The sequence below is a fragment of the Cyanistes caeruleus genome, chromosome 22, assembly GCF_971803275.1.
Source record: "Cyanistes caeruleus chromosome 22, bCyaCae1.hap1.1, whole genome shotgun sequence".
In the NCBI taxonomy this organism is placed as follows: domain Eukaryota; kingdom Metazoa; phylum Chordata; class Aves; order Passeriformes; family Paridae; genus Cyanistes; species Cyanistes caeruleus.
Genome location: NC_141722.1, coordinates 7311198 through 7332588, shown reverse-complemented (window position 1 = coordinate 7332588; position 21391 = coordinate 7311198). Strand labels below are relative to the sequence as shown.

General features: G+C 46.1%; 1 protein-coding gene across 9 annotated transcripts in view; it reads left to right on the top strand.

Annotated features, from left to right (window-relative positions):
• The window catches only part of RERE (arginine-glutamic acid dipeptide repeats), a 177078-nt gene that overhangs the window by 15345 nt on the left and 140342 nt on the right, over nt 1-21391 (top strand). For 3 of the 9 annotated variants that reach the window (XM_086860197.1, XM_086860196.1, XM_086860192.1), the window contains exon 1: nt 18035-18227. The exons of 4 other annotated variants lie outside the window; for them this stretch is intronic. The gene's annotated coding sequence lies outside the window, so the exon portion shown is untranslated. Of the gene's footprint in view, nt 1-18034; nt 18228-21391 lie in introns of those variants that run through there. 2 more of the 9 variants (XM_086860204.1, XM_086860203.1) reach the window with 1 other exon arrangement.

Here is a 21391-nt window from a genome sequence, read left to right as displayed (position 1 = left end):
TAGTGAGCTAAAGGTGGCTGCAGCATTATAGCTGGAGTTGGATCAGGATCACTGGAAATGTTTCTAGGTCCTACTGAAAGCTCTGTAAAATACTTGGTGTGCTAAATCCTTATGTCTTTATTTAGTCCTCGTTGTGGTGGAAATGAAGTCGGTGGCAGATGTTGCAGGACTGGCCCATAGTGACCCAAATATCAGCAAGCTAAATTTATTCTTTTTTCAATTTCTGTACATTGCATTGCCTTGCTTTTTTCTACCCTGGAAATGGAAATTGTGCCTGACTTCAGTTGCAGGATCACATCATTGACGTTCCAGGGACGGGAGGCAGTCGATATTCCCCGGTCCTAATAAAACAGTGACAGCTTTGCAGTGACAGCCCAGGATCACGGGAGGCTCTCACATTTACAGCAGTGCCAGGAAGAAACCTTCTGACCTTGTTTTTCTGAAGAACCACGAGACTCGGGTGATGCTGTGGGTGATTCCTGTAAGGCAGGTGGTTCCTCTCCACCTGGCTCCTGGCTGTTCCTGCTGGAGCAGTGGGGAACAGTCGGTGCAGGGAGTTTGGGTGTTCCCCACAGCCTGGCTGCTTCTTTGCATTGACTCTGCTGTGTGTTGGGGTGTGTGGATTTATCTGTGCCTCGCCTGCTGAAGGCTCTGCTGGGATGGGGAGGGGTGGTGCTGAGAGAAACCACTGCTCCAGAGCTGCTCTGGGAGCCAGGCAAGGCAATAAAAGTGCAGCTCCACGGCAGAATGCTCTGTTCTGAAAAGCAGCGTGAGGAGAGAATAGTCATATTCTGTGACAGCAGAATCAATAGGGCCTCTGTGGAAACAAATGAGAGTTTTATCTCTCCAGGCTATTGTTGAGGGCAGACTGAGGCAAATGTCTAATGGGTTCATGCTTTTGAAATCATTCTGTAACTGTAAGGGAGAGGAACATGCTTTTAAAAATGGAGTGAGCAATTATGAAAAGGAGGTTACTCTGCACTCCTGGAAATGGTGTTTTGTCGGGGCTGGGTGTCGGAGGAGCAGTCACAGCTTCCCCAGAGTGGGGCTGTGTGTTTACACTCGTGTGGGTGGATTTGTGTGCCTGTGAAACCTGCATGTCTGTCCTCAGCAGAGCTGAGCCTGTGCAGAGAGGTAGAACCCCTGGTTTCCCTGGGAATACCTCTGCAATTAGAACCTCAGAGAGGCAGAGACCATTTGCCAGCATCCCTGTCATCCCTGAATGTTGGCATTTAGCTTCTCCCCCAGGATGGCTCTGAGGAGTGTGTGATTCTCAGGGTGCTGATCAGCTCTGAACATGCTGTTCTGCAATCAGGAGCCCATTACTGACTGCAGAGGTGTCCATAAATATTTGGGAATGGGGATGGTAACAGGGATTACTCACAGGAAAGCTGTGGTACATGGGAGCAGTGAGGAATGGGCTGTTCTGAGCGTTTCCTGCTGCAGAGCAGATGAGAGGAACAAATGATTTGAGAACACAACATTCACATGCACAAAGTGTTACCATAAGCTGCACTTGGATACTGGAAACCTGTGATGCTTCTGCCAGCTCGTGAAATTCTTGGGTTGTGGGGTTTTTGATACAAAACCTGGGAACGTGGGGATGCTCTGTGCTTGTTTTTGATAAAATAAATGGATAATGTGGTGTTTTGGCCGGGCACGCAGCTCACTTTAACTTCGGAAGGAAGAGTGAGAAATTCCAGCTGGAATTTCTTGTTTATACAACACATGTGCTGAAGCTCTTTGCCTCTTCCTTACATATATATATATATGTGTGTGTGTGTGTATGTATATATGTGTATATATATAGCTGTGGTGCTGATTATGCAAACAAGGAGAGATGAGCACTCACTGGATTGCCAGGGTTGTTTGAGCTTCAGCAATTTATTCAAACTTAGAAATTTCATGTAAGATGGGAGATGTTTACTTTGGCCATTTGCCAAAACAAAACTTGTTTTGTTTTTAAAACACTTGGAGGGCCAAAAGCCTTTGTTACATCCTCACTTCTGTTACTGGAGTGGGAACCAGGAAAGAAAAATCCTTTTTTTTTCTTATTTTAAATGAAAGAATAGCCTGAGTTTCAGAAATACTAAGCTGAAGTGATTTTTTTTTTCCTCCCCCTTTTACCTTGTCAAATTAACATGATTGCATGTTTCACTTTTTATGCTAAGGAGTTTCTGATCTTCAAAGACAATTTTCAAAAAGACATGCTGGTTCAGCCAAGGAGACTAATATTTTAGGAGGAATATTACCAGTAATAAAAAGACAGAGTTATGATAGTTTGCATTAATTTTAATAACTTTTTGTGCAGCTCTGGAGTCAAGATGTGAGAAATTAAAGGCAGACAGTTCTTGCTTGGGCTGCAGTGCGTTTGTTGCTGCATTACCTCCTGCAGACGTGGGAAAGGCTGCAGGGCTCCAGAGGGGTCACTTCAGGATCCCTGGGTGGCAGTGGCACCATCCTGCATCCCTTCAAACAGGACAGCACAAACATTCTCCTGCGTTTCAGGAGCATTTGGGGTAGCAGAGGGTAAAACAATAATGTGATCTCTGCTGCTTCCATCCTCAGTAATTAGCTGTGCAAGTTGATTCCTTTAAAACAGCAGGGTCAAAAATAAAAATACCAGTTCAGTGTCCACACCGTGTGTGTTTTCCAAAGAGATGTAAAATCAGAAACACTTTAAATGTGGGGTGTAAGTAGACTGTCTAATGAGTTCCTGTGAAATGTCAGATCTCATTTATCCTGGTAACCGTCAATAATGCAGCAGATGTTTTGACTGTATTTGGTTTTGTATTAAATTAAACATAGGCAGGGGTGCATGAAGTTTGTCATTAATGCTGCCAGAGCTGGTGCTGTGACAACCCCTCTGTTCTGGGGGTTTGATGTTGCTGCTGTGTGCGACTTGTGTGTTTGGAGGTGTCTTGCCTGTAGTAAAGAATTGCTCTGAAATTGCTTGTCTTCATTCAGCTGAGCTTATACTCAAGTTAAAACTGCTTTGAACTGATTTTTTTCTTCCAGCCTGTCAATCAGGTCTTACATTATTAGTTTAGTGAGTAATTACATTCACTGTTTGCATTTTACTCGCTGAGGTGGAGGCAAGGTTCTAAACGGTAATAATTAGATATAATACCTGTGTTGTGAGGTAAGCAGGAAACTTCAAATGTCTCGGATCTTGTAGTTAATGACACCTCTGTCTGGGATGCAGCCCCCTGGGACTGGGTAGCGAGGAGTTCTCAGCCTCTGCAGGTGGGGAGGGATGTTTTTGCTGGGCTCAGCCCTGCCCTGGCTGCTCAGGGGGGAAGGATCTGTCCTGACTCTGAGCACAGGGTAATTAAGATGGCAAACCTTGGAGATCCAGCATCCCCTCCCTCCCTCCTTAGAAAATCAGCTCCATCATTGAAACAAGACTTGAAAAGCGTGCTCTGAAGCCAGAATAAACACCCTGAAATTTTTATCATAATGTTGCTTTTAAAAGTCCTAAATGTCCTCTATTTAAAATGAAATTCTTTTGTATTAACCTGCTTTCATATGCTAGCTTTCACCAGACTGCAGAATTGCCTGATTTGACTTTCTAATGTAACTGTAATGAATCTTCTGGGAAATGGAACGATTGAGTGCATACACTGTGCAACTCCATTGTGAAATATTCTGTTAGATCTGCTAGATTCCTGATTTTATTTTTTCTAAGGGGTGGGGTGTCCCTGTCAGGTATTAAAATTGAAACCAAATGCATTCTCTAGGGGGCTTGGGGAGCTCAGGCACTCCAGTGGGTAATATTGCCTTGATTAAATGTTTGCAGCATCACACACATAAATACGCTGGGTGATGGTGGCACAGTTAGATTAAATTCAAAGGCGTGCATTTGGAGAGAAAAGAATAAAGATGAAATTTATTGGCAGATACCTGTGTAGCTCCTTTGAATACCTACAGGACAGATTATTTTAAAAAATGTATCAAAGTGCACACAAAACTCTACACGGGGAGTGTATTTTTGTGCTAAAATGCCACCTTCTTCTGCAGCTGTACTTGCACAGTGTCTGCCTTGTGAACAAAACGACCCTTTGAAGAATATTGCATATATGATATGTGGAAGGGAGGGGAGAATCCGAGTATCCAGTGCTCAGCTTGGCACCCAACAGCCATTCCTTTCATCCTCTGATTTCAGGGCTGAAATGCCCATTATTTGCACTCTTTGCAGTCCACTCCCAGGGAAGGCCAAACCCAATTCTCTGTGTCTTGCCTGTCTGGATGCCTTTTAAAGTGGTATATGTAGTCTTGGGGTTTTTAGTTCCTTGATCTTTGGCCTTTTTCAATTTCTTCTTGTTGTTTCTCCATAAATTTTTCAAGTTTACAAAATACTGCCAGTACCATTCAGCTTAGTTCTGGTACTTGAAAAGGCCATACTTGGGGGGAAAAAATTGTGCAGCCCACGTGGGCTCGTCAGCTGTTTGAGAGGTGAGTGGAAATCACATTTCCAGAGCAGTAGTGAGTGGAAAGCACCGAATCTCCTGCACATCTCTCGGTGCTGGCTTTGGGAATGGGGTCATGATGCATCCTCCAGCAGGGGGGACAGGAAATGTTGGTGGTTGGAACTTAAGGCAGCAAAATAATCGAAGGGAATTATCTGTAAGTGCCAACTTCCAGCTCGGTGGCTGATACAGCTTCTCCTGGGAGGTCAGTGCTGCTTAAAGGGACTTTTCCCCACTGCATATTCACCTGATAAGGGCTGATCTGTTCATTCAGAGCAGCTCTGTACAGTGCCCTTTTCCTGAAAGTAATGGAAATTGCTGTGAATAAAACTAGACACAGTTTATATATCTGTGGGGAAGAAAATCAATATTTTCTTTGGGATCTGATGTTGAGTCCACTTAAATCTGTTTAACTTCAAAATGCAGGTAGTATATTGTAAGATGAAGACAGATAAGCACAAAGCAGGTTCTCAAGCCTTGGAGAATGTTAAAAATTCTACATTTTTCCTGAGATAACCTTTTTCTTCTGTCAGTTGAGTTGGGCAATTGAAATAAAGGCTGGAGTTGCACAGAAGAGATGTTCTGTGAGCTTATCTCCAAATTGTGTCAGCTTTTTCTGCTCCCCCCCCCCCCTCCCCAGGCTGGTTTCCTTCCATCCCAGATTTAATTCCTGGAATGCAGTGTAGGTGATGTCCCTGTGCTGGGCAGGGACTGGGGACAGGGCTGGGGCACCCCAGTGTCCCCCCCAGTGTCCCCCCCAGTGTCCCCCCCAGTGTCCCCAGCCCACGCCGCGAGCGCCCTGCCCAAACCTCCCTGCCGCTTGTTGCCATTTTGCATTCTGTTTTGGTAATCACCCTTGATAAAATGGCTTTATTGTTCGCTGATCAGGTGTATCCTGACATAAATAAAACATTGGCAGTAATTGGCTGTGACAGCTCCGCCGCTGCCGCCCCTCCTGGCTCCGGCAGCTGCGGGAGCCCCGGCCCCTCTCCCCGGGGTAATTGGCTTTGACGGGCTCTGGTTGCTGCAATAATACTGATCCATGAGCCTGTGTGAGCTGCATAATGCCTCCAGGATTTTGTACCCATCAATATGTCCTCAGCTTGAATCATTTTTTTCATACTTTTTCCGTGGCAGTTTATTAAAAGGAACGCTTGCTGCATTTACAGCGTGTTTGGTATCTACACAGCCTCAGCTGTCATGGCAGATGAAAACACCATCCTGCAATTCCAAACCCTCCTGTGTGCCTGCTGCTGATACAAAGAAAACCCCCCTGCAATTGCCCAGAGACACTTGCAGTTCAAGTCTCTTATTTCTGTAGGTACATTGATGTTTAGAACGATCCGTGATAATAAAACGCGATAATCTGTTGGCAAGAGCACAACTGCTTTTGTTTGCAAAACTTAATAAGCTGTGAGACAAACACAGAAATATGCAAAGGCAGAGCTGTACGTGCTAAGTGAGGCCTGACAGTTTCGGTTCTAACCACAGCTGAAGGCGTACTGACTTGTTTGCTACCTTGGGTAATAACTTAGATTTCTTTTGTGGTGTCTGGTGGAAAAAAAAATAAATCAAAATCTTGTATTTGCTGGTATTGGATCACACTTGATCTTATTAGGACATTCTGAGAAATGTAAATGGCAGCAAATCCAGCTTGCTTGGATCCTAATCAGCTGCAACACCAAAGTTATTGGGTTCTTAACCAGAATTGGCACACAGAGCTGAAATTCATTAAAAGTAGTTCTTAAAGTGGGATTAGTTTTTCTCAGTTACAATTACTGCTGGCTCATCACGGAAAGCAGAATTTCTGTGGGTGCAGTGTGACCAGAGTAATTCACTGTCTCAACAGGAATCGTGACTCTTTTGGGAAGGAAGTTTGTATAAATATCCCTGGAATTTGTTCCCTGATAAACTCGGGGCTCTCTGCTTAGGGAATAATTTCTGCAGGACTCCAGGAGAGGTTCAGGAGCCACTACAGAGCAGCCCAAGTGTGCAGTGGCTGAGAAGAAGATATTGCTGCTCCTGAAGAGGATCATACTCCTGGCTTGAAATCAGATGCTCCTGGAGAGCCCCAAGGCAGCTTTGCAGTGTGGTGGAGGCTGGAGGATGATGCATCCTTGGGAAGGGACTCAGGCAAAGGGCAGGGATTTCATCTGCTTGTGATTCAGAGCTCTGCTCATTCACTAAAATCACCTCTTTGTTTTTTTATTTGGAGCTTAACCGTGCTGATTCTGCCATGGGTTATGGGTTTGCAGTGGTGCAATACCCCAGTGCTGATGGCTCCTGTGGGGGAATAGCAGGTAACTCGTGTTGGGATAATCTGCATCTTTATTTTTAGAAACAAAACCCTTCCCAGAAAAAGAAACCCTCTGCTTTCGTTATGTCATTGTGGGAACAGTCTGGCAAGGTTTTAGCTCCTTGTTTCACGCACTCAGCTGTTTCTTGATACTGGAAATAAAAGTTGTGTGTTTAATTATGTGCTGTGGAGAGGAGGTTGATGATCAGTGCCTGGCTGCCTGTTTGCTTTTGGGTACCAGCTTTCCCTGACAACAAAAAATGTTTCCTACTCAGCTCATATTTTGTTTTTATAATGCTTTGGGTCTTGAACCTTCAGGCAAAACCCTGAAGCAAAGTATTCCTCAACTCTGTTCCTTCCACTGGTGTTGGAAAAGTGGAAAAGGTACTGAAATGTCACTCTTTCCACTAGGTGAACTCACAGTGCAAGTAAAATTTCAGAATGAGATTCCCCTTATTTTTTGGAAGATTATCTCTCCTGAAAATTACAATAATCACTTGTGTACAAGCTTTTCAGAGGCAGAAAAAGCCAGTTTCAGGAGCTCACTTCTGCATTCTGAAGTATTTAGAAACCAGAATGTGGCAGGGTAATGTTTGAATCCCTTTTCAGCTTGTGTGCACTGTGAGCACTCGTTCTGTCCCACTGGACACTGCAGATCATCCTCTGTGTTCCAGACAAGCCTGAATTTGAGAACATAAGGATATTTCAAACCATTCAGCCTCTTCTGTAGTCTGGCATTTTTATCCACCCCATCCCAGGAACCAAAACCAGGGAATATCAGTTTGTCAAATATACCCAGCAAAGTCTTAGGAATTAAAAATAGCAAAATGCAATTACAGGGTAATTGATGAATGTAATTAGATGTAGATTTGACCACAACTAGGTTCTGCAGCATTAGCAATTTAATTACAAAATGCCTTGTGATTGTAAAACTAGCAAGAAATACTTTGCTGGTAGCTGTAGCTGCTCTTTCACATCCTGTTTTTCAGAAAATCAGCTTTAGGAGCCGTCATATGAACAAGTGAAATATTTAAATTTGCATCAGAGCAAATCTTGCTCTGGAAACAATTCAGAATTGCTTAAAAAACTTCAACTTCAGGAAAGTAACATCACAGCTTTAGAGTGTTGCATAGAGATTGGATTTTATCCACCTGGTCAGGGAGTTCTCTCGGGGTCCTGGCCCAGGATGGCTCTCCTCACTCATCCCCTTCCCTCTGGGTCTCCTGCTCTCACCAGGGCAGCAGTGTGAGTCTCAGCACTTACTTCAGGAGCTCACCCTGCCCAGGTAATTTTTTAAAAGCTGTTTTTAAGCTCGTCTTTATTGGCTTAACTAAACCCCCTGGCTTGGAACTTGGATTTCAGCATTGGTGTGGCTGAAGAGCTTTGTACAGGAGGAGGAGGAGGAGGAGGAGGATGGCGTGTGCTGGGTGCAGAGCAGTTACTGCCTGTGCTGCTTTGGGGTTTTAGTGATTTTATTCATTACCAATATCTTGGAAAGGCCTCGTGGAGGCCCTGGTGGCTCTCCATGGGGTTTGGCACTGCAGAGAGTGCCAGAGGTGGGGTTTTGGAGCAGCCTGTGCTCCTGGCACAGGAGGGGACAGCGGAGGGAGCTGCACAGATGGGGCAGGACACAAATGGGAGCTGCTGCTCTGGCCAGGCCTGGCTTTATTGCTGGAATTGTGTCAGCAAAGGGCACGGTCCTGCTGAGCCCCTGGGAAAGCCAATCTCGTTAGCACACACTGTGCCACCCCAAAGAGGATTACACAGCACTGATGCTTCATGGGGTGTCTTCTCATTGTCTCCAGGGGACATTGATGGATTTGTCAGGTGTGTGAATGACAAAACACAAAACTTGAGTTAACTTGTGTTCTTAATAAAATGTACATTTCCTGTAACACTTGAGATGTGCTCTTCTAAATAACCTCATAATGATCTACAAGCTTGCCTTGCCTTAAGAAGATTAAGGAATTAATGTCAAATTACAGACACAACTGCAAATAGTATTTGCTGTGTTCAGTGTGCAGAAGGGGTGGACGGTTGATAAACATGAAATATATTTTCTAATTTCTTATTTTCTTATTGGAAGAATGACAAGTGTTACAATAATTTACTGTGAGTGTGTGAAGGCAGGAGATGCCCTGGCCAGTGAGACTGTGGTGTTGTGAGAGGCTTTGGCTGAGGATACAGGCAGAGCAGCTGAAGGTGTCAGTTCAGCTCTGCATCAGAGGCAGTTCCTGTGTGTCAGCACAGGCTGTGAGATCACAGCTCCCCAGTCAGGGGTCGTGTGTGCAGGGGCTGCGCTTGGCCTGAGACAATGACAAAACGCCTAAGAAGATTGTCTGTGTTACATAATGCTAATGGAATTATGGTTGGATAAACACATTAATATAAGGGAGGGAGAAAATGCCCAGACTTTAGCTGTGGGAGGCATAAATGTTGCTGCTGAAAGCCGTGGCATCATTTCTGGAAATGCTTTTCGGTTCAGTGTAGCCGGTTAAAAATAACACGTAATAAGTTTTCGTTTTCTGAGCTGTAAATGGCTTACCTTAATCTTTCTATTTTGGTCAAGTGAAAGGGAAATGAGGTCTGAAGAAATGTTCTTTAGCAAAAGATGTGAGAGCCACCAAGATTACTGATGTGTCAGTGGAACTGCAGGTAATTTTTTTTGTGTGCACGGCTCGTGTTGAGGATCAGAGCAGGGCTGGGTGTGCAGGAAGAATTGGTTCTGCTAAAACAGGGGCTGCACTGCTCATCCTTTTTGGGAGAATCTGTATTGAGGTTTGGAGCTATCAAAGGCTCCAGGTTTGTCTTTCAATAGATGCTGGTTTTAGCTGCTGTTCTTAATTATTTGTTGGTAACAAACTTGTAAGACAGCTTGAGCTTGAAAGTTGCTGTTGCTTCTTGTACTGAGCGTTACAGAACTGCGGATTCTGTGAGCAGGAGGTCTGGGGGATACCTTGGCTGGCTGTGACTCTTAATTTTGGCCTCAAAAGCTGTGATTCTCTTGCAGCAAATATCTCTGAGGAAGACAGTTTGTGATGGAAATGTGTTGTATCCTTCTTGTACATCAGTGTTTCCGCCTGTTTGTGTTGCCAAGAATTTTTCTGACCTTTTCCAGATCTTCATTTTCCTGGCAGTGTCTTTGTGTTGAAGAGACAAATGATTTTCTTCTGCCTCTCTGGCTTTATGTTGAACTTGTTTAAATATAAAAGCAGTCACTTTTAGTTCAACTCCTCCTTTTCCCTATGATTGACTTTAAAGGAATGGTTGGTTGGAGGTAGCCCTGAGCTCCTGCAGCCTCAGAGTTCTGCCTGTGTCCAAAGGAAGGTCCTCGGGAGCCCTCTCTGGATCCCCTCAGATGAAGATGAGTGTCCTCATCAAGGCAGATTAGGAGGATAATTGTGGATTTTCTGCCACACAGGGTGGGTTTGTGGTCTGAGATGTGTGAGTGGAGCTGCAGAGTGTGACCCTGTGTGTTCCCTTGCCTTTCTGGGCTGGAAGCTGTGGCCCTGACACTGAGAGTGAAGGTGAGGCTGGTGGGGAGAAGGAAGAACATTCCCTGTTATTCCAGGATTGCCTGCACAGCTCCCTGGGAACGTTGTGTAACTTGTTCTGTGTCCTCAGTCAGCACTCGTGAGCCTGATTTGGGGCATAAAACCAAAAATACACCATTAAATTCTGCAGTCTGGTTTTTCTGTGGGCCACTTGGAAGAAATGAATCCCTAATAATTGAATTGATGAAGAGTTCCTGATTAGAGGCTCCCTGCACAGCTCCTTGTGTCATTGTTATTTTTTGCATGTACCTGCTTTAAGGGAAAAGTTTACAATCAGTGAGTGAAAACTTGATACACTCCCAGGCTTGGAGGTTGAAATGGGTCTTTTAGCAGGAGTTTGATAACTGAGTGGATTTTAATTAACTGAAATCCTATGCCTCAAAATCTTCCACTTACAAATAATAATTAAAAACTCCAGTTCGAGGATGGCTCCTGCAATCCATACTCGGCCTGATATAAAAAATCTGGGAAACAGCAGCTTCTTTATTCACTTCAGTGAAAGGTGCATGTGAAGTCTTGGAAAACAAAGCTGAGTCTTTATTCAGGATGAGGTGGTTAATTCTTCTCCAACTGAGAAACAGCCTTATTTTTAATAGCTTTGTACTTTGATCAGAGGTAGTGTCTAATTTTGTTATCAGCACAGGGATGGGACCGGAGGGAGAGCAGAGATGAATGTACAGCGAGTGTAAATTTAGAAAATGCATTTATTCCCTGATGTGTGCAGAGTGCTGCTGAGTTTCCTGATACATAAAGGTAAAATATTGCTGATTTGAGAGCTCTGCAGGGAGCAGGGCTTGGGTGGAAGGGGACACCAGAGTGATGTCAGGGATGAGGAGTTGGCTCTAGAGGGTGCTCTGAGCCAAGGCAGCGTCTCCTTCCCCTCTTCAACAGCCACTGGTGACGTTTGGCTGAAGAAAAACAATAAAAATCGCTCTGCCTCCCTTCTGCCTCCTCCCCAAGCACATGGGCTCCCACTTTATTGCAAACTTGAATATTAGTTTGGCCTGGAGAGTTCTTCTGGAAGCTGCTGCTCAGTTATTCAGCTCTGGGGGATTCCCGCACTGTGAGCTCTAACATCCTTCCTTCCATGTGTTCTCACACTGATTTAAATAATTTGCGTGTTTAAGTTTCTTTGGAGGTCTTTATGGAGCATAAATAAAAGGAGGAATGGTTCAAACTTGATGGCATTTTCTCCCTTTCTTGGACAGGAGGTGAATCACTGCTTTTTTGCCTCGATATATTAATAGAGAAAGAAGCAGTGTCTTGACCTGCTGTGATTTTTAATATCCCTTTCTAGCAGCCAGTAATAACTGGTAGTAAAACATGTAATAATAGATAAATTCCACAGTGAGATTTCACCCAGGGTTTTTTTTTGTTGGCTGTAACTGTCCTTGTGACACTTTCATCTTTTCCTTTCATTTTCCAGTCGTGTGACCCTGCCCCAAACGTCCTTGGGAGGGAATTTCCTGGGCACTGTAAAAGCTCAAGGTGTGCTCAGGGCAGGTCTCTAATTCAGGCAGGTTTTAATAGAGCATGGCAATTGTTTCCTTGATGCCAAGGAAAAGTTTAAAGCTGGAGTTTTTGGAATATTTACATCTGCAAGTGTCAGGTCTGTTGAGCTCTTGTCTCTTTGCTGGTTTTTGGCAGGGCTGTTGCATTTATTTTTTAGTTTAAAAGAAAGCCTTGAGTGCCTGGAGGGCAAGGCCATTCTGGCACATTAAAAACTGGGGACTGGGATTGTTTGGGCTCCCCTTTTTTGTACCACTGACGGTACTTTGTCTTTTTCCTCTGGAAAAATGGATCTGTTTCCCCCTGAATATGCAATATGGGTGATGGAAATCTCGTAATTTTTACCTCTGACTTGAGTGGTTATGAGGACAGTAATTGTTTCAGCCTGATGGAGATTAAAACTTGTCTCCCATGTCAGTTATTAAATGTGGAAATAGCTGCAGGGTGTGGAATAAAATACTTGATTTACAGTGCAACTCTGTGAAAGGCTGTAAGGCAAGAACTGTATGGATTTGTTTGGTATGAAAGCTTCATTTGAGAGGAGAAGCAGCAGCCTCTGAACCATTTCTGGTTGTGATTTGTGTTTCAGTGTGGTGATTTGTGTGGTGTAATGATGGGAATTCTGAGCTGCAAGAGGAGTTGTGTGTAACTGTGAGCCTTTCTCAGTGCTCCAGCTCCTTATCAGCAGAGTTAGCCAGAGCTGAACTGTCTGCAATTCCTGGAGTTTTCCTGAGTTAAAGGTGAAAGCTCTCATGTGTGTGAGCTGCAGTTGGCATTGCAGCCTGCTCTGGATGCTTGCACATTATTGCTCTGGACATATTTTTGTACTTAACGCGGTGAGCAGTTGTTTAATTGGAAAAGCTGTTACTTCTCTTGATCCTGAGCATAGTAAAAATCAATGTCTTCTCTGCAGTCTGAACTAATAGGAATCAAACTCATTGAAGGATGAAAATGGTTTAATCAACAGAGAGATGTCTTAAAGGTTATTTAAAAAACAAAAGCAACCACCAAGGCCACAAACAAAGCAAACAGGCCGGCCCAGGTCTGGAACTAATGAGGAGGACGAGGTTCCACCTTCAGGAATAACGAGGGGAAGGGAGAAAAGTTTCCATCTGCCACGGAGGGAGGGATGTTCTTGGGAGCCATTTGATTTCAAAGGCTTTTCTTTTAAACACCACTTGTCTGTATCTTCAGCCTTTGTAGGAACTGACAAAAATGAGGTTTAATGATGGGTTTCTTTGTAGTGGAAGCCATGAAAGGGACTTTGTCTTTTCATTGCAAGAACTGAATCTAACGCGGTTGTCGGCCTTGTTCTTGACCTCATTTGTCCAGTGAGCTCTGCTGATTTCAGATACATTTCAAATACAGTTTCCTGGCTGGTTCCTGGTACCCCAAAGGGGAGATTTCCTTGAGAAAGGAGCAGCCAGAGGAATGACAGCTGCGTGTTTACCTGCGTGTGAAGTCACACAGACGTGTGCTATGGCAGATAAGCGATTCCAGAGTTTTCCTCCTGAAACTTGGTGGCTACAGGTAATAAAGAACGAAATGGATAACCTGGTGTGTGTTCTGTGACTGCTTAATGATGATTCTATGGAACTGGAACAAAGTGTAACCTTTAAATTATGTTTTCACCTCTTGATGTGCCACCCCAGCGCGTTCAGATCCCAAACAGCAAAGCAGCAGATCTCATTTCAGGAGGAACTTGCCTGCCAAGCTTTAGTACAAGTCTTAGGAATGGATTGTTAATGAGCTCATGATGTGACATGTATACTTCTTTCTGATAAAACATTAACATGGAAATTGAGCAGTTCCTGTCATTCACCTCTCAAAACCCAGACAGAGTGCTCAGAAAGGGAGGGAGCAGCACTCAGAGCTGGGAAGGTGCTCTGGGAATCACACACTGGGATCTGCCCGAGCCCCCCTTTGGGTTCCTGAGCCCCCCTTTGGGTTCCTGAGCCCCTCTCTGGGTTCCTGAGCCCCTCTCTGGGTTCCTGAGCCCCCCTCTGTGGGTTCCTGAGCCCCTCTGTGGGTTCCTGAGCCCCTCTGTGGGTTCCTGATCTCTGTCTCTGGGTTCCTGAGCCCCTCTCTGGGTTCCTGAGCCCCTCTCTGGGTTCCTGAGCCCCTCTCTGGGTTCCTGAGCCCCTCTTTGGGTTCCTGAGCCCCTCTCTGGGTTCCTGAGCCCCTCCTTGGGTTCCTGAGCTCCTCTCTGGGTTCCTGAGCCCCTCTGTGGGTTCCTGAGCCCCTCTCTGGGTTCCTGAGCCCCTCTGTGGGTTCCTGAGCCCCTCTGTGGGTTCCTGAGCCCCTCTGTGGGTTCCTGAGCCCCTCTGTGGGTTCCCGAGCTCCTGCCATGGCAGTTTTGGTGTCTGTGTGGCTCAGGGATGAGGGATTGGCAGCAGGGGCAGTGAGGAGTTTCTGGGATGCTGCTGAGCTCTGGGCTCTCTGGGTTTGCTCTTGGCAGCCCTGCAGGGCAGAGCTGAGAAGGCTCCGGGCTCCCAGCGCTGTCTGGGTGGGATTTCCCCGCTCCCTGGGGATGTCCTGGCAGTGCTGCAGCACAGGTTCCTCCAGCAGGGAGATGGAAATGGATTTGAGCTCTGCCATGGCCATTGCTGTGCTCTCTGCTGCCGTGAGAGCTCTGCCTTTGCCTTGCTGGGGATCGCTCCTCGTGTCCCCTGAAGCTCTCACCTCCCTTTGCTCCAGAGGGTTTGTTCCTCCTGTGATTTCCTGCAGTGAGGCCTTCCTGAAATCAATGTTTGTTGTGTGGAAATGACCCCCTGTGTGGCTGTTCTGGGGCTCCATTTGCAATCTGCAGGGGGTTATTTCAGATTTATTATTTCAGATTTATTATTTCAGATTTATTATTTCAGATGGAACACTCGGGACACGGCTCAGAGGGATAGGGAATTGGGACTCTGATGTTTGACAGCTTTCTGCAAGGACTTCCAAGGAAATTCCATAGAATCCTTCACACACCCTCGCTGCTAGGATGCCTTGGAATGATTTGGTTGCCTAATCCTGGTGGGGGTTATGTATTTGAAGTTTTTGCTGTTTTATCTCCATATCACAAGAAGCTAAATAGAACACCTGGGATGCCTTTTATGTTGAATTCTTTAATAGGCCACTGAAGGAACCGTGTAAGGGAAAAACTGATGTGTTGCAGGTTTAGCCTTCCTAAAAATACTGAATTTAGACGTTCCTGTAGTGGCTGCAGCTCGCATGGAGCCAAGACGAGTAGAGTTAAGACTGTTGTGTGTTTTACTTGAGAATCTGAAGGAAGTTCAGAGTCAGAACACAGCCATGAGAATGGGATTTTTAAGCTTTCCGTGTGATTCTGTTGTTTTATGTTGAATACTGACAGGAAAACGTGCCTTGTGTTGACAAGCAGCATGAAGCTGATTTATGTTAAAATATACAGCAGGATCCTTTGCTTTTGAGAGTGTTTGCTAAGTTGGTGTAAGCCCTGCTTAAACTATTGCCTCCTCCTCATCTCCAGCGTGAGCAACATTGTGAAACTAATTTTGAAAAGCTTTTTTGGCTGTTAATTGGTTGATAGCAGCTATCAAAAATCTGCTGCTTCCTTTCAGTTGACTCAAAGTTCCTGTGTAGGTGGCTGCAGACTGAACGCTGTGTGAAACACAGCCCTGCACCAGCAAATCCCTGTCTGCTGGAAAAAACAAATCAAAACCAGTCCAGCAAACTGCTAAAATAATAATAATGCTTCCTGTGGGAGTGAAGCTGTCTTGTTTGCTTACTCTTGGAAGCTGTGAAGGGAAGAGGAGAGGGATAAAGTGAGAATCTTCTCATTTTTCCATGTTTTGGGGCATTCTGGAGAGGTGAATTTGTTCTGTGCACTGAGTATCCTGTCCTGTGATTTTGGGAAGTGAAGAGTTCCTTCCTCATGTAACTGAACTGGAGTTGTGTGGTTTCAGACTGTTGATATTTTGTCAAGATTACAGTGGAAACTTCCTGTTTTTAGAGCTTATCTCCCTGTCTGGAGGGAGAGGTTATTAGAGGTACGGTCACATCCTGTGGTTGTTGTCACTTGAAAAAAAAAACCCCAAAGTTGAATTTTCAGAGGTCTTTGAACGTGTGAGTGATTATTGCTCCAAAACCTGAGCTGCAGCCACAGCTCCCATCTCCTGTGTGATCTCAATGAAGGGCTGTAAATCCACTGCAAATTTTACATCTCTGTTAGTTCCATTTCTGTGTTGAGAAAATCCCTGGGTAAAGGATCTGTCTGGCTCTGGAAGGAAGATTGCAGAGGAAGCATTTGGGAGTCATTTCCTTCAGCGTGAGTACGAGCGTGCTTTGTGCTATAATCGTTTAAACATTCCACGGGCTCTTGATGGAGGTATCAGGTTTTCCATCCCCAGAGTTACTTTTACTTTAAACTGGAGGGGAAGAACAGGAAAATTCCCATTGTTTTACAGCTGCTTTGATAGAGCTGAAAAAGATGCATTTGCTTAGTTCTTCCTTCCCTCCTTTGGCTTCACCCCTCCCACACACATTTAACTATTGCGAATTTTATTTTGTTTGTGTTTTTTATATTTCATCTGAGAACAAAGAGCTTCTTGTTTGTTTTAATCCATTTGTTACATTTTCAAGTATGTAAATTTTTCTTTGAAATGGCTTTTTTGACAAATATTTGGGGTTTTTTTTTGTTTTGTGTAAGATAATACCTTCTAAAATGAATTGTGTGCATTCCTTTGTGTTAAATTCAAGAAGCTGCTGAACAGGTTGGTGTCTTGCTGTAAGTACCACAAAATCTGGCAGACACACTGGATTTTGTTTTAATATTCTTGGCTTACAGTTTAACATTCTGTAATCTGGAGTTTCCCAGGGCAGGGATTTTTTACAAAACCACTTTTGAATTTAAGTGTTGGTCCCTACAGAGAAGAAGAAACAAACCAGAGAAGTACCAGCAAAAAAAGTGCTTTCTTTTTCCCCCTTCTGCCTTCCCAGAGAAAGCATCCTGTACTTCTGGCTGAATTTTGCCCTCTTGAAGGTGCAGCTATCTTAGATCATTGCCCTAGAATTGAGTTGGAACCCTGCTGTGCTCTGCCTCAGCTTGGCTTCTCCTTGGCCACAGGGGTCTGGGCTCAGGGGTTCTGTCCTGGCAGAGCTGGGGGATCAGGGGGGTTTGGGGTTTCAGGAGGGTTTGGGGTTGGGGTTTCAGGAGGGTTTGGGGTTGGGGTTTCTGTCCAGGCAGAGCTGGGTGTTCAGGAGGGTTTGGGATTTCAGGAGGGTTTGGGGTTGGGATTTCAGGAGGGTTTGGGGTTGGGGTTTCTGTCCAGGCAGAGCTGGGGGTTCAGCAGGGGGGAGCAGGGGCTGGGCTGGCACTGCTGGGAACACTCATTTCATTGTATGGCACCTGGGAGTGAACTCTGACAGGGCTGGGCTCTTCCTTGTTGGGCTGTGGTTGGCTGGTGAGGGTTTTTCTGGTATTTTTGGTTTGTTTGTTTTCCCCAACACTTCCTAAGCCAGGCCTTCCTGTAAACCCCTGCCTTTCTCACGTGTTAGTACTGAATTGCCTTCACAGCTCCCTGGGGGAGCCACTGCTGCTTTTTCATTCCTCCTGTGACAGAAACGCAGCGTGCAGGCAGGGTGCTGTGCAGCGAGGGTGCTGTGCAGCGAGGGTGATGTGCAGCGAGGGTGATGTGCAGCGAGGGTGATGTGCAGCGAGGGTGCTGTGCAGCGAGGGTGCTGTGCAGCGAGGGTGCTGTGCAGCGAGGGTGATGTGCAGCGAGGGTGCTGTGCAGGCAGGGTGCTGTGCAGGCAGGGTGCTGTGCAGGCAGGGTGCTGTGCAGGCAGGGTGATGGGCAGGCAGGGTGATGGGCAGGCAGGGTGATGGGCAGGCAGGGTGATGTGCAGTGAGGGTGATGTGCAGGCAGGGTCCTGTGCAGTCAGGGCCCTGTGCAGGCAGGGTGCCATGCAGGCAGCCCAGGGATTGCTCCCCAGCACGCAGTGAAGCAGCCCCAGGTATCCTTGGAGTGCCTGCCCCATTGCAAGGGATGCTGTCCCTGGCCCCTGGCAGCTCTGGGCTGTGCCACAGGCTCAGGGCTGAGGACAATGCGGGGCAGCTTTGCCAAGCAGTGGCTCTGAGCTGCAGTGAGGAGCACAGGAGTCAGGAATGGGCTTTCTGTGGGAGGTGTTGTCGCTGCGGTGCCGCAGAGGCAGAGCTGTGACCCCACAGCGCTGGCACTGGGACAGTTGGTGGCAGTTGCTGGTGGCAGTTACAGAAGGGCACTGCCTGCAATTCTTGGGCCCAGGGGTCGTTAAGAAGAGGCTGAGGTTCCTCAGACGGTTCTGAGTCCCAGCGTGGTGATGTGGTGTGGGGTTTAACAGTGACCCGTGAGGACCTGGAGCTTGGCCAGAGGTCACCTGGAATATCCAGAGCACCACGTAAGTGCAGGGAAGGAGTCACATTTCTTGAGCCATAAAATGTGTGATAGTGTTGGTAATTCAATGTAACAGGGAAACCTCGCCCCAACAAAACAAAATCTCACCCAGCTAAAAAAGCCAAGCTTCTTAAGGTCCCTGGTCTGTACAGGACACAGGTTCCTTCTGGGGATTTGAGAGAGGCAAGGAGATGGCTCATCCCAGTTCCAGCAGTTACACTGGAAATGAAAATAACCCTTGGCACTGGAAGAACTGCTGCGTGTGCAGATGTGGTGCAGCAGAAGTGGCCGTGGCTCTCGGCTGTGTGCACAGCTTACAGCCTCCCTAGGCTGGGACTGCAGCACCAAGTGGCTTTTGGCTTGTGTTGGGGCAGGAACAGCCGAGTTTCCTCTCTCAGCAGTGTGGAGGAGCACCCTGGTGTAACCACGGAGCAGAGCAGCGCTGGGGTGCTGCGGGTTTCCTGTGGCTGCTCGCAGAGCTGCAAGCACAGGCACGACTTCTGCTGCCAGTGCATTTGAAGGAATTTATGTGTACACAGCAGTAAGTGTCTTGTCAGGGGCTGGGCATGGCTTCCTCTCGCTGTTTGTGCATTATTTACACAGGAACAGAGCCTCACCTCTCACCTGACCAAAGGTTTTGTGTTTAGATAGAGCCGGGGTGCTTTGATGTCCAAGTGCAAACAATCAGAGATGGGTTACAGACACTCAGTGCTGCTGCTGGGAGCACAGGGGGTGACCTTTCCTGCTGGCAGCTCAGCCAGCGATTCCTCTCCTGTGCTGAGACATCTCCAGGTCACCGCTGGCCCCTGGAATTCTCCAGCTCACTTTGACTTGGAGCTGCCTCTTGTCAGGTTTTTGTTTCACTGGAGGAACTGTGGGCGTTTTGGCTGGGGTTACACCACTGACAGAGACTTGATGAGCACCACAACTGATGACATACAAGGAAAACACTGTTGGGACAGCATTAAGCTGTTAGTTTGTTCTCCATGATCCTGCTCCCCTCCTCTTCCCCCCTGCCCAAGGCCAGACCCGAGGGCAGAGCGTGACTTACGTGCCCCTCTGAAGACACTGTTAAGTCCTGTTCTAAAAACAGGTCCAGCTTAGCAGGGGGTCAGTGTTAGACTCCCTGCCCGCCTAAACTGGGCAGTTGTGTTGGATTGGCTTTTGGGGAACACTTGTCATGTTCATGTCTGTGGCATCTTCGTGTTCAGTCTGCGAGCCACCGGTGTTGTCCAACCTGCTTTAGAATCTGACTCGTGGTGAGCTCGGGGTCAGGGGGAGCTGCTTCCAAGTGTTGGTGGCACCTCTTTGTCGTGAGCATCTCTTGAAGAAAAACAACTTGCTGTACCCGTTTAATCTGTATAATCTCATTAAGCCTGTTTACGGTTAGTTTGTGTTCCAAGTGTTTGGATACCTGGGAGAGCCGGAATTGCTCCTTTGGAGCGGTTTTTGCAGCGGGTGGAATGTTTATGTGTGCTCGATGGCTCGTTCTGTCAGAAGTGGGGAATGCTGCTGATTGATAGGTCTTGTGTCTTGGAGGGGTTACATCTTTATTTAATATTCCTCCAATTTGTGCGTCTGTGTTTAATATTCTTCCAATAGGGTCGGACTCGTGCGAAGTTATGAATTATTCGCGTTTGTTATGAGTCGTGTGTCTGGAAAGCAGCACATTTTCCAGCCCTTTGAAGATACACTGTCTGTCACTTCTCAGCGCTCAATCTTTCATGAGCTGAAGTGCGTGGGTACAGGATACAAAGTGTTACAGGATTCGGGGGAAGCGCTGAAAGCCCAAAGCTGTGAGTTAACAGGTGCTTCCCAGATTTTAGCTGCGAGAAGAGAAGGTGTGCAGGGCTGGATGTGCACATGCCTTTGAGCAGTGTCAGGAATTACTGACAGCGAGTCAAAGCCTTATTTCTTCAGATTTCCAGCTTCTGTTGTTTATTGTCACGACCTTAATGTTTCTTCAGCTAGGTGTTCTATTTAATTATGATGTTTATAGTAAATATCAGCTCCCTTGGCTGTGTGCTCAGGCCTGTAGCATGCGGAGTGCTTTGCTTGTAACTGCATCCCTTGTCTCAGTTCATTATCTGTTAATGGTACTCGACATGACAGGCTTGTTTTGATAAATGGAGCCTGCCAAGAAAGCTGGGATGGATTTTGCAGGCAGTGGAGTCGAGCTTTGTTCCATTGTGCAGCACCAGAGGACTGATGCACTCTGGACCAAACACCTCGGGGTGTAGTGAGGGGTCTCTGGGCAGTGGTTCCAACCCTGTCTGTTCAGGGAATCTCCACTCGAGGTCTCCTCTTTCCAGTGGGTTTTCCTGACCCGTGTGGAAGTAGATTTTGCCTGGTCTTGATGAGCTTTGTGAATGTGTAACTCACATTTCCCCCCCTTTTTCAGATATCCAGCTTGCAGAAGAGATAAAAAAAGAAATGCTGTTGTAATTTTATAATGCTGTGGCTAGCAAAGGTGTATTTCATGACCAAGAAAAGATCTTTTATAGTCCATTTTCAAAAGCCAAGATAAAAAGTCCCTATTGCAAAATGGTGCTTGAGGCCGTACTCTGTGCATGTTTTTTATTTTAGTCTCTGAAATGGGGGCAGATCTCCATATCTCCTAGGAAAGCCAATTAGTGAAAGTTGAGTTGTCTCTGATGTCGGTGATTGAGTGCTGTGGCTGTTCTGCTCATTCAAGGATCTCCAGAATGCTGTGTACAAACAGATGGGACTCGAGATGATTTCTCTGCCATCTCCCACACTGCTGAATTCGGAAGTTGGTTTGTGTTGGATTTGCAAGACAGTGTCTGAGATTCAAGAATAGTCTCCAGTTCTGTTGCTGTGCTCAGACTGCCAGATGCTGCTCTGCACTGTTTGAACAACTTCCATCCTAATGGGATACAAAGAAATCCACGCATTTTAAAATTGTTATTATTATTATTATTATTACCTGAGTGCATTTTCCAGTGTTTACTGAGCTGAGGGATTTGTGGTCCAAGCTGGCTGCGTCACCTGCCCTAGAGGAATACGGTGTTTTTGAACAAGAACCATCAAACAGGGTTATTTTTCAAATGATGAAACCTGGCCTGAATGAACTTCCTGCTGGAAAGCTCTTTTGGAAGTCATTAGGAGTAAAGGCTGATTTAAATACACTCTGGAGCAGCACGTGCC